Source organism: Centruroides vittatus, unplaced genomic scaffold (assembly GCF_030686945.1).
Source record: "Centruroides vittatus isolate TY-2023 unplaced genomic scaffold, ASM3068694v2 contig_1863, whole genome shotgun sequence".
Taxonomy (NCBI): Eukaryota; Metazoa; Arthropoda; class Arachnida; order Scorpiones; family Buthidae; genus Centruroides; species Centruroides vittatus.
The window spans coordinates 288,340-301,031 of NW_027121147.1; the positions used below are offsets into that span (position 1 = coordinate 288,340).

At 24.2% G+C, this 12,692-nt stretch overlaps 1 long non-coding RNA gene across 2 annotated transcripts in view; it reads right to left on the minus strand.

Moving 5' to 3' along the window:
* LOC136969998 (uncharacterized) overlaps window positions 1–12,692 on the minus strand; it is a 104,430-nt gene that overhangs the window by 78,268 nt on the left and 13,470 nt on the right. The window lies entirely within an intron of this gene.

The following is a 12,692-nucleotide window of genomic DNA, read 5'->3' on the forward strand; positions in this document are numbered from 1 at the left end:
TATTTATATTAATAGAGTTCCTTTAAATAATTTCTAAAATATATTAAAATTTTTAATTTTTAAAAGGTTTTTCGAATATGAAATTCATTTCGATAATTATGCAATCAAGAAGCTAAGGAAGACTGATTAATTTCGATTAAAAATCAAAGAATATTTTTTTTTAAATGCGTTTAAATTCATTCATTAAAGAAAATAGACCATAAATTACAGAAAAATAGAAAAATTTGACATTAATCATTAATTTAACTGGCATTCAAAAATCGAAATTTTTGCAATGTCTAAAGAACTTTTAATTTAAAGAAATTTTTGAAAATCTAACAATATATAAAAAGAAATTGAATTGAATATAAAATAAAGATTTATGACTGATTAAGAAGTTTCTGACTCATATTCGATCTGCACTAATAACTTTTCAGATAGACCTACCAATAAATCGAAAATAGTCATAAATAGAAAAGATATGTTTCGATTATTGTGGCTAGAAACTTTCCAGACTATCGCATTTACTTCACTTGTGTTTTTGCTTTCCTATTGAAGTTTACAATTTGTAATTATGTATAACGGAAGGCCTACGTAGATTTTAAATAAGGTTAGAATTCTTTTAAACACTCTAAGAATTAATGGTGATGCTAAATTAAAAGATAAGAATGAATAATTAGAGACTTATTCTAAGGAAAAACATCCTTAATTAAAGAGGATTTAGGAGTAATAGCTCTATAATTGTTATATTTTAAGTTTGCATCTTACAGGAGATTAATTAGAGGAGTTTCTCCCCTCAATTTGAAACAGAAAACATGTTAAACACCCGGTAGGAAGTTAGTTCTACCTTCTGGATTCATAAACCAGCAGTGTATCGGTCGACACATGGAATTACAGGAGCAGAAGAATGATAAAGTATGTGTAAACACAAGGGATGAGTGGAGATACAACAATCGGCGATTTTACTCGGCGATCGAGAGGATCGTTACAAGACAAGCTGTCAGCAGAAATGGCCGGAATAGAGTACTTCTGTCTTGCAGGGTTAAGATAACTGACGATTGACAAATGCATTATCTACAACGGGCGATCAGTAGTTCTAGAACTGAACATTGTCATCTACTGTCGCCTTTCGCTTTTTCTCTAAAAATCCGATCAGATAAAAGGCTTCTACTATTAAATTCTTCTAAAACTTTACTTAAATAAACGACTTTAAACGATTACGAATATTTAAATAATTATTATTTTTTTAAATTTATACAGAAAAAAATAAATAAAATTTGTTTTTATTTAGAAAAAAATTATATTTAGAAAAATTAAAATCAAGTAATTACTGGTTAAATTATTAAATATTTCTATAAATGGATATATCACGAATTATAAATTTAATCTATTAATTGAATAATAAACATCAAAATGATTACGATATTGCCAAATGCCAAACTATATTTAGTAGCAAAATTAATTAATTTTTAATTATTATAAAATTTACTTCAATTTAATAAAGTTTATTTCGATGTTAAATTAAATTATAATTAACTTTTGTATCTTTATATATTGATAATTTCTGAAAGATTTGAAAATTTCTTCAGATATAATTTACATAATGAGAATAGCATTAAGGGTTTTCAATTACTTTTTAATGATATTAAACAACCAATAAAAACTTGCCTTATTGCATTTTTACAAATACAAGTTAAAGTTTCGAGTTTATTTTCAATTAGGAAGTCGTAAATAGGCGTGCTTCTTCCTTTGGGTTAGATCAATTAGCCCCTATTATGTTATGATGGCGAATTTGATTGTGGGTTATCTCACTTCAATTGATTTTACGACGACATTAAATTCTTAAGTGGTCCTAAATAGGCACTTAATAACAGCATTTCAGTAGCGAGTCCTAAAAGTCGAGTTCATAAACTTTGTAACTATAATTTGACCGAAGCTATTAAAATATCGTTTACAAGGTGTTAAACATCCATTCCAGAAAACTTAAAATGTGATTGATTTCTTTAATTAATAAATTATTACAAATTATGCAATTATTTCAATCATAAATTTAAAATTAATCCTACTTTTCGTCACAGTTGTAAAGGAAATTTTAATACGAAACGGGAATTTAATTAATATTTACTTACAAAGCCTAAATAACTTGAATTTTTATTACAAAAATTCGTTTGAAATTAATAAATAAATCTTGTTTTATTAATAAATAAGTCATAAATTTAAAAATTGATAATATATATATAATGTATAGGCCTATATTATTAAACTTAGGAAAAAAAAGGATCAAGAAAATTTTCATCAATAATTAAATGTTTTAAAGAACGTGCTACAAAAAGCTTACTTTAATTCTGAAAATAATTACGAAAGCTTATTTAATTAGAAAGTTTTCAATAGTATTTATAGTTGTAAGCTTCATTAAAATTTTGATAAATCGTTAACCTGTTAACTATGAGCATAAAGAAAAAATTGCATTAATCACTTGGCGTAAAAGTTACTTTAAAAGTTTTGCGCTAATTTAAAAATAAAATTTCCTCTTGAAAAAGTAATTAACTGAAATAATAAATGTACGGAGTAATCATCTTCAACTTTAAGCATCACACCTGACTGGCAGCGCCATCTGTTGTAAACTTTTCACGACCGCAAATTAAATTTTTTTTATTACAATAATATATTTCTTACGTAAATTACATATTTTCTATGTTTTGTACACAATATAAATTAATTTTTAAACGTTAATTTAATATAAACAAAACTAACTTTAATAATAATAATAATGTTAATTTATTTACGCATAATATTTTCTCGGGACTAAGATCAACGTGTGTAAAATATAAATAATAAACACACGCTAAAGATTATAAAACTTATTATTATAATATGTAAATAATTTTTAATTCATGAAAAAATGTTTCCTGTGTATCCATCTGGAAATGCTAATTTAAAACCTCGTGAGTTAATTGGTCCTAGTAGAGATAATAACGTGGGGGTGGAGGAACAGTAACTATAGACCGCTCCTCTATCTTATTATAGCTTTACTTATACCATGAGTGAGTATTTTTGATAGCAAGAGAAAGAATAATTGATTCTATTTTCCTATCACACCTACAATTTTCTGTCGCTGAAGAGGGCGGAGAATATGACTGATGGACAACTAAGAAAACTTTCAAACAACTTTAATGACGCGGCTAATAGGAGTTTTTTAAAAATTGATCTCTCACTTGTCTCTATATTCTAGATGACAGCCTATTTGTAATGTTCTATCGCTTTCTGCCTTCACTTTAAATTAGAAATTTCATTCAAAATACTCTATTATTAGTAGTCTTAATATTTGTCTACAATCAAAATGTTTTTCGAACATTAAAATTTATACGAGAGATATTAAGTTGTACTGAAGACAGATCGAAGAAAGTTTATCAAAAGTTTGAAGATTTATCCACGTTTAAATTAATTATTAACTATAGTATAAGCATGAGTTTATGAAGATATATAATAGTACCAAGATCATAAAACGTTATAAATTTAATGCATTGTCATAATAATCAATTAATCAAATTGTTTATCTTAGCAAATTTTTGTAAGTTATATCAGAAAACGGCTAACTATTTTCGTATTTTCAATTCTTTCTTATACAATTAATTAATTAGTAGAAAAATTCCCGTTATCGGTATATCTATACCAGTAAAATTAGTCTATTTACACACAAAATTACATATAATATACGTATAAATTAGTGTTTGCTTACACGATAAGTTACTTAAAGATAATTTTAAATAGTAAATTAATTTGTAACACAAGTAATAACTAAACAATGCAATCAAAAATAATTTTTTATATTTGAATATTTAGTTAGAATGTGTACGAATAGAAAATTAAGATTAATTACTATCTGTAAACTAATATTAGATTTAATAATTTATTTTAATAATATTTTGTTTATGAAATTGGTATGAAAACTTACCTGAAATTTAATTAAGACTGTTACATTAAATATTAAATAAATACATTTTATTTAATTAATAAAAAATTGACTTACAAAATAAAAAATTAAACTCAAATAAATATTTAAAATCACTCGAAAAAGTGCTAGGAAAATTTTTATCCTATAAACAGTATACGAAAACAAGAGTGAAATTTAAACAGATGAATTTTTCCTACTGTTTAACTATTTAACATTGTTAGTTTGAATTATTAAAGAAAATAGAATATATGGAAGAATCTACTTTGTTCAATATGTTCCTCCTATTGAACGAGAATAACCCGAAAAGAAATGAATCCTTTGCTTTCTTCAACATGCTAAAAGATCGTTTTCTTGTGTGTTACTGTAGGAAAGGAATGGTATGGTAATGAGAAGGCGCTCAATACTGTACGGCCGTTATAATGTGTCCTGATGAGTTTTTAATGGATTTTCGTCGCACCCTAAATCACACCGTCTGCATTGTATGCTGTCGCCTCTAACTCTCTCGTCTCTAGTCAGCTCATAATGAGTGTGTTGTCATTTATGCTGTACTGAAAGTTGATTTTAACTGTAAAGAAATATTCATTCAGTGATATAAATGGGCACAAACCACTTAAAATTTATGTTCGAGTTTAAACTCTTTATTGCATAAAACAAGTTTAATATATGTTTATCCTAAATAAACTATTACAAGCATTCATTCATACAGCTAGTTAAGTATCATATACAATAATATTAGACTAACCTAAATTATATTGTTTAATTTGATTTTTAATATATTATTTTTCATTAAGTTTTTCAAAGCTGATTTTCTATTTAATATCTATTTATTAAAAATTTGTAAAATAATAATAATAATAATAATAATAATATTTTACAAATTCTTAATAAATAGAGATTAAATAATAATCAGCTTTGATAGAATTAATGAAAAATATAACAATAATATTATTTTATATTCTTAATTATAATCAGGGATTTATCATCCTATAATAGATTTTATGAGTTAAATACATAAAACAAAACAAAAACTACAAATTATTAATATTTAGTTAATAACATTTAATATAGTTTTTGTTTTCTTTAATAATAATAATAATAAAATATTAAACTGATAAAACTTATTATATGATGATAAATCCTTGAATATAATTAATTTTTACCTTGAATTGTATATTTTAGGATAAGACGATTTAATTTTAAAATTAATCCTTCTGACTTTTTCAACTCATTAAAACAACTTTTATGTATTTTTTATCGTTACTTTTTAATATAATTGACCTAGACCTAAATGTAAAATATATCAAAATATAATTTTTAATGTATCATATTTGCATATTAATCATTTTAAAGAGTTTTAATTTAATTAAATTTCAAAGAATTATGAAATTAATATATTTTTTTTTATATTTTAATAATTTAAATCTTGAGATTAATTCTCCTATAAAACGTTTATATTAATAGTCTAAAACAGTAAAAAAAATACGATAATTAAGATAATTAATTAAAAGCCGCATTTATGAACAATAAATTAACGTTAAGAAATTAAAAACAGAAAGATATTTTAAAGAATTATCTCTCTATCTTTAATTGAAAATAATAATAATTACAAGCATTTTTTGTAAGTCATGTTGGAATCTAGCACAAATAATATAAAGAATTTGGTGTTAAAAACAATAAATAATTGTAGCAAATAAAATTTAAAAACGTTCTAAAATTATTATTATTTTATTTTGCAAATAAATAACTTTGATCTATCAAGAAGAAAATTAGTGTGAAATATAAAAATTACTAAACTAAATATATTGGTTTTAATTTAAAAGCCCTCAGAAAATTTCAAATCTAAACGTTCTAAATTATAAAATAGAATTCTTAAATAACGTAAAATTATTACTAACATTGGGAAAGATAAGTGAGAAAGAAACTAGAATACACTAACTCAATTATTACTTATTAAATTCTGTAGCTTAATTTAATAAATCCTTATACTAAATTTTTAAATATACCATTTAATTCTGTTACATTTATATTTGAAAATAATGTTAAAAAATAATTGTATGAATACAATCTCATATCTATCTAACAATGCAACAACATAATTGCAGCATAACAGCATATTGTTACGTAACAACACATTTTAAAATTATAATTATCTTAAACTAAACAATTTGCCTGTATTTATTTTGATGTAGAACTCAAGCTTAAAATATAAATTTACTGAAATCAATTTTCTATATTATATGTTTCAGAAGTTTTAATATTCGAAATACAGTTTGTAATATCAAAAACATTAAAATAACATATACAATAGGCTTATATATATAGTATTATATAAAAATGTGGTTTAAAATTTTATAATTTAAATGAAAACGTATTTTTAACGAAACCAAATATAATTTTTTAAGGAAAGAATCCCACGTAGTATAATAGTTATATTAATATGTTTAGAGAAATTTCGTGATAAATCATAGGTTATCTTGAAAGTTCTTATAGTTTGCCAATTATAAGTATTAAATTTATCCGATAATAATTAGGATTTTAATTTAATTGCTTAAATTTAGAGAAATATAGGAAAGTTTTCTAATCCGTAAGTTGATATATTACTACTATAATCATCAATAGTTCCCTACAATCGTTATCGTTGCTGTAATTACTAGATTATATCGAAATAATATAGATATAAGTCTTCAGCAGTCTTGAAACTTAGTCAATTTATCAGCGAATATTAAGATAGATAATATATTCGTTATAAAAATGTAATCATTCCATTAATTTTATTGAGTAAGTCTTTTCAAAAAGATCGTGATGTGTTGTTATATTCTACTTAAAGTGATTGAAGTGTTGAACATTTCATTAAAATATAGCTTAAAATTATATTATTAAATGATCTTCAATCTAATTATAACATTATTATTATCAATATTATGCTTAAAAATATATTCTATGAAACGATAAACAGTAAATATTAGCTTAACAGAAGTAAATGTTTAAAAGAATGTATACTTTCATGAGATTAAATTTATTACCGCCTATTTTGCTTATAAAGAAAATATAATTCATCAATTTTTAAATTTATATCTAACAGCTTAAGTGATTATTTCAAACTAGAATTGGGTACTGTACTGTACTGTACTGTACATCGAAAAAGCAGAGAGCAAAGGATTAATTCACAAAATAATAACCGCATTGGCGAGTTTCCATTATTGTAATGAACTAAACAATTATTAATGATATTTATTTAGAAAACGAGGTTGATGAAACAGAAATCATAATCAATATAATCATAAAAATGGCATTCGATTTTGAGTTCATAACTACACACATAAGTGAACTATTGCATGATTTCGATGAATATCAAGATAACAAGCTGTAATTTGGAAAAATTACTTGATCGTCTCCATTGTATTTCGATAGTCTAAAGTTATCATTATCATGTATTTTCATACATGAAAAAATCTGTTTTCGATAATGTAAGAAAATTACAAAGAAAATGGCACTGAATTTAAAACAGGAAAATGTTACAATGTATATTTATTTTTAGAGAGACCTTTACATAAAAACTCGTATATATACAGTTATAAACTTTTACAAAGTTTAACATTATATTGGTTTAAATCTGAGTTTAACTACTTATTAATTCACTAAAAATAAAAATGCATTTAAAAATAAACTTTCTGGAAAAACAAAACAGATATAATTATTTTTTTCTAACTGACTTAATTATATTTAACTGAATTATTTATGAAATGTTGTGTCTAGACTTGGAAAGTTAATTAAAAAATACTCTCTGAATTGGATTACAAATCAAAAATTTTAAAACATCTAAATTTTTATAACACATTTAGTAAAGTCGTTTGGACTAATAGTTAAAATAGAATTGCATTAATGAAAATTTTAATGTTGTACCAGAAAACTTATTAAAGAAATTTTAATTTTAATTCAATAATTATAGATTTTTGCATTAAAAACAATAATACATTCTTTAATTATTGTTTTAATATAATTTTTTTTCATTATTTCTTATTTGAAGAGCAGAAACCTCATTACTTGAGCAAAATAATGTTTATTTTTAGAAATTCAATTATTAAGTTAGTAAAAAAACTTTATTAAATTGTAGAATATTTTTATATGAGTTTATTGTTATAACTTTAATGAAAAAAAAGTTTTAACTTTCATCAGTTTATAATAGAAATTCTACTTTATAAGATTCATTGTAAAATAAACTAATCTTGAAATTTTAACTAAATTCACCAAACAAAAATTGCTGAAATTTTATTTACTTTAAAATATAATATCAGAAGAAATTGGATTAAAATGAAATCAAAGAAGATTGAAAAACATTGCGCTTGTTGGAAAACGCCTTAAATGTTTTCTTCCCTGCAACACTTATTCATCAAGCAGTAAAGACACGTATTGCAGTAAACTTAATTATAAAAGCTGCAGTTTCTGTATATAATTATAAATCTATATAATATAATAATAATAGCAATGATACGTATATATTATTGCAATGTTGTAACAAACACTCATTAGTTACTAAATAGAATTATTTTGTTTAATATTCAATAATTGTTTCATAATTTATTTGAATTCAAATTTTTCATATAACTTTTACGAAGAAATAAAAATAAAAAAAATAAATAAAATTTTCAAAATAAATTCTATGCGAAAGGCATTTTAAATTCAATAACTTCGCTTAAATTTATCAACTATACAATCCATAATGTGTATTTGCATTGTAAATTATTTATAGAAATTCTTTTTATCCAGTATCTTTTGTTTTATTTATGTTTTAAAAAAATCTGGTTATTTATTTTAAAAAAGAGCAAATTTTATTTACGGAAAGCAAACAAACAAAAATTCTATTCAGTTGAAAGAAATCCTGTTCAAAAACTAGAGCAATCATTCGGTATATTTGATCGGAATTGGAAACACAGTTATAGCAGAAACAAAGGATTTTTTCTGGAGGTTAAGGCCAAAGATAGAACGATTTTCCTTCAACAGAGGAAGGAGGAGGTGACAGACGATGATTTCTAGTCAACAGTTATAGTCTGACGTAAAACTAATGCCGTGATATATGACCAGTCCGTACAGAGGAATCCACTCTAAGCTTCAAGACCGTCTTTGCCTTCCCGTCTCTCTAGGGTTTGGATCGACGGAGTGTGGGTGGGATTTTCTCGTCGACAAGAATAATGGTAAATCGAAACTCTAACGGCATGAAGACCATGTTTTCGTCTCTCCTAATGTCTTCGGAAAGCCTATGTGTTTCCCCTAGGCTCACTTGTGGGGGTGGAAGAATTGTGGGTGCAAGCTTTCAGGGGTCATTTACCCAGGCAGTACCTCACCTCATCGGATTGAATTAATCATTCGTTCATTCTCTCTTTTCGTGACAATACTTTCTACAATCAAATTGAGGTCTCATCTAATGCCATCTCCAATGAAAGAGTTTAAGACTGAAAGTATATATCTTTAATAAGACGTTTTATCTGAAAAGTTTACTATATATTTTTAAATAAAATCTACTACAATTCAACTTTAACTATCTGTTTTTCTTTACATTCAATTCTAGAATAAATTCTAGTTTGATCTTAAAATATATAAAAGTAAATATACGTGAAAAATATTTTAAGTTTAAAAAAATCAATTTTTAATATTTTATTTGTTACTTTATATCGAAAAATTTTCTCTTATCGTCTTATAAATTTCCTGGAAAGCTTTTATTTGTAAGACAGAACAGAACTTCTACCACCAGGTGTCTCCATTTCAATAACTCCTCCTAGTATTTGCTGATTGGTCAATGGTGATGTAGTTCTCCAATAAGAGAAAAGTAATTTATTTTTTTAGTTTAATTTAAATAGAAGACATTTGCTCTTAACGATGTGGATAGAAAAAAATAGAATAAATGAGTATAGCTGTGAAATATTTATCGTTTGTACTGTCAAAGGAAAAGAAAATAATTAAATAAACGAAATGAATCTCTGGTGATTTGTTGGGCTGCAAATTTCACACAAGGGAGAATGGATAAACAGATGTTTTTTGTTTTTAAATAGATAAGACCAATCAACTGTTTGTTTTCGACAGTATTACTTTTCTTCTTGGATGGTTTCTGTAAAACATTCCAAATCTTTTTGTGTAGAAATTACTTAGTTAGGAGAATTAAACCAAGAATACAATGATAATTTAATACCAGAACTAAACAAGAATTGAATACCAGACAGGGTTATGTATTACCTTAGGTTGGAATTTATTGTGATGGCTACGTGTGATATAAAATGTTAATTTTTGTTTATTTTTAATATTCATATTTTACAGTTTATTATTCTCGAGTCTATGAGTTGTAGATTCAATTTTTCTTTTCTTTTTTTTTAAGTCGAAATAATTTAAGCTAATGACAAAAATTTTCGAATCTTCGTTTAAAATGTCTCTCGCTAAGTACTGCATTCCTTTGTAATTTCCATTTGAGTTCTAATGGCTGAGAAAATAGCATTTGTGACAATTTGTCAAAATAGCTTTTAAAAACACCACAATCTAAACTGGAAATTCAAAAATTAAACTATAATCAAAACACGCAAACTTTTATAATGAGTTTAGGTCCTTTGTTATTAAACCAATTTCGCATAGTTCAAGTTTATGACCCAGCTGTTAAAGCCCATTATATTATCGTTCATAGAACATTATCAATCAGATTTGTTTGTCTTTTACACAATTCTGTAAAATGCAAATTAAATTCAAAAGGGGAAAAAAATGAACAATCGATTTGATCACTATTTTTTTACATTTGTAAAAACCTAATTAAGTTTAGAAAATTTTATGGAAAATATTTTTTGTGTTTAATTTAAATGTTTTCTTATAAAAATACGATTTTGTTCAGTTATAAAATGCAGACTATAAAATAAAAATATTTGTATATATAGAATAATATATATACAATAAACCGTCATTAAAAAATACATTAAATTTATGTGAATTTTCTGTACAATAAACGAGTCGAAACTCTATTTTCAGTTGTAAAGAAAACAAACAACTTAAACAAAAAATAAAAATAAAAAACAAAAACATTATTTTAAAATCAATAACTTACTTTACATAGCAAATTTGATGCAGTAACTACTTTTTTTATATTGAGATTTTTTAACAATCAACAAAAATATATAAACTTTTACTATTCAATCCTTACTTCCTCAGCAGATTTACCAATAATAATACACAAACACCTAATTACTTGCTGAGCTTGCTGATTCCTTTATTTTCTAACGTTTTCAACCTAATTTTTATAGGTCATCTTCAGGAAAAAATTTATTACATTTCCAAATTCGAATATAAAGCTTTCGAATGCTCGCGACACTTAAAACTTTTCGAATCTTTACAAATTTTAACGGTTTAAATAATAACGGATTAAACATTAAACCAACTACAAACACATTAAAATCATTACTAATCAACAAACATAAAATAAATAAATAAATAAATATTGTATCAAAAGTAGATTAAACTAGTTAAAGCTGCCATGTCCTTTCTACGGGTTTTTTAATCCCATTTCTTTTTCTATTATGTATTTCCATGCCGTTGGAAGATTATTTGCGTCTTTTGCATTTAAACATTTGTTTTCCACCTTACTCTTATATATTTCTACTTTTTCCATCCCTAACGCAATCGTAGGTGAATGGACTGCCTTTACTATTCTCGCTTCATCCCATTTTACGTTCGCTCCTTCCTCTTGTCCCATGATCGCCAAAATGGTGTTATTGTGCCCTTTTTTTACATCATATTTGTGTTCTTTTATACGTGTTGCCAAATTACGTCTAGTTACTCCAATATATTCTTTTGTTACCGCTAATTGCTCGTTCTCAATTAATAATAAAGGAATCAGCAAGCTCAGCAAGTAATTAGGTGTTTGTGTATTATTATTACTTTTACTATTCATTTTTTTTGCAAATCCAAATATTACATCTAGGCTATAAGAACTTAACATAATCAAAACATTAAACTACAGTATAATTTACCTTATAAAGACAGAAATAACAAGTACCGATATATAAATTTTAAGAATGTAAATTATTAAAGAAATGAAATAAATTTTAAATTTATTAATTAATTCTGAACAAAGATTATTATTAAATGACTATTATTTTAAATTATTAATCTACTACTGCTTATATTATTCTTCATTTTATAATACATTTTATTAAATAAATTACTCAAAAAATTAAGTTTATTATACTTTCATATGTAATACTTAATATATTAATAATATCTTTAATATTCATAAACGTTTACAGTTTTAATAATCGTTTACATTTAAATTATGTAACACGTAGTTAAATTACTATAAAATTATTTAAATTTTAATATTATTTAATATAATTCCAATTTTTAAAATTCAAGTAAGTTTTGATTTATTATTTAATAAAATTTATAATTTTTTAATTTTTATTTTATTAATAAATAATTGCAGTTCCGTTAAAAATCCGGTCAAAGTTGTAAAATGCGGTTTTAAACATTAGTATGTAGTGAAATTATCTATAACTATAAGAATTTTTTTAAGAATTCAATAATAAATTATTATGTGGCACTTAAAATCACATAAAAAAATTTTATTATTATTTTTTACGCTTATAAATTCTATTGCCTTAAGCGAAAATATTATCATGACTTAGCAATGCTTATGAAGAAGGATGAAATGTAGTTAGTTCATCGAAGCTTTTTATTCTATCTCGACCAAAATAAATTAATTTGATTAATTACTGTTGTCGAGGAGAGT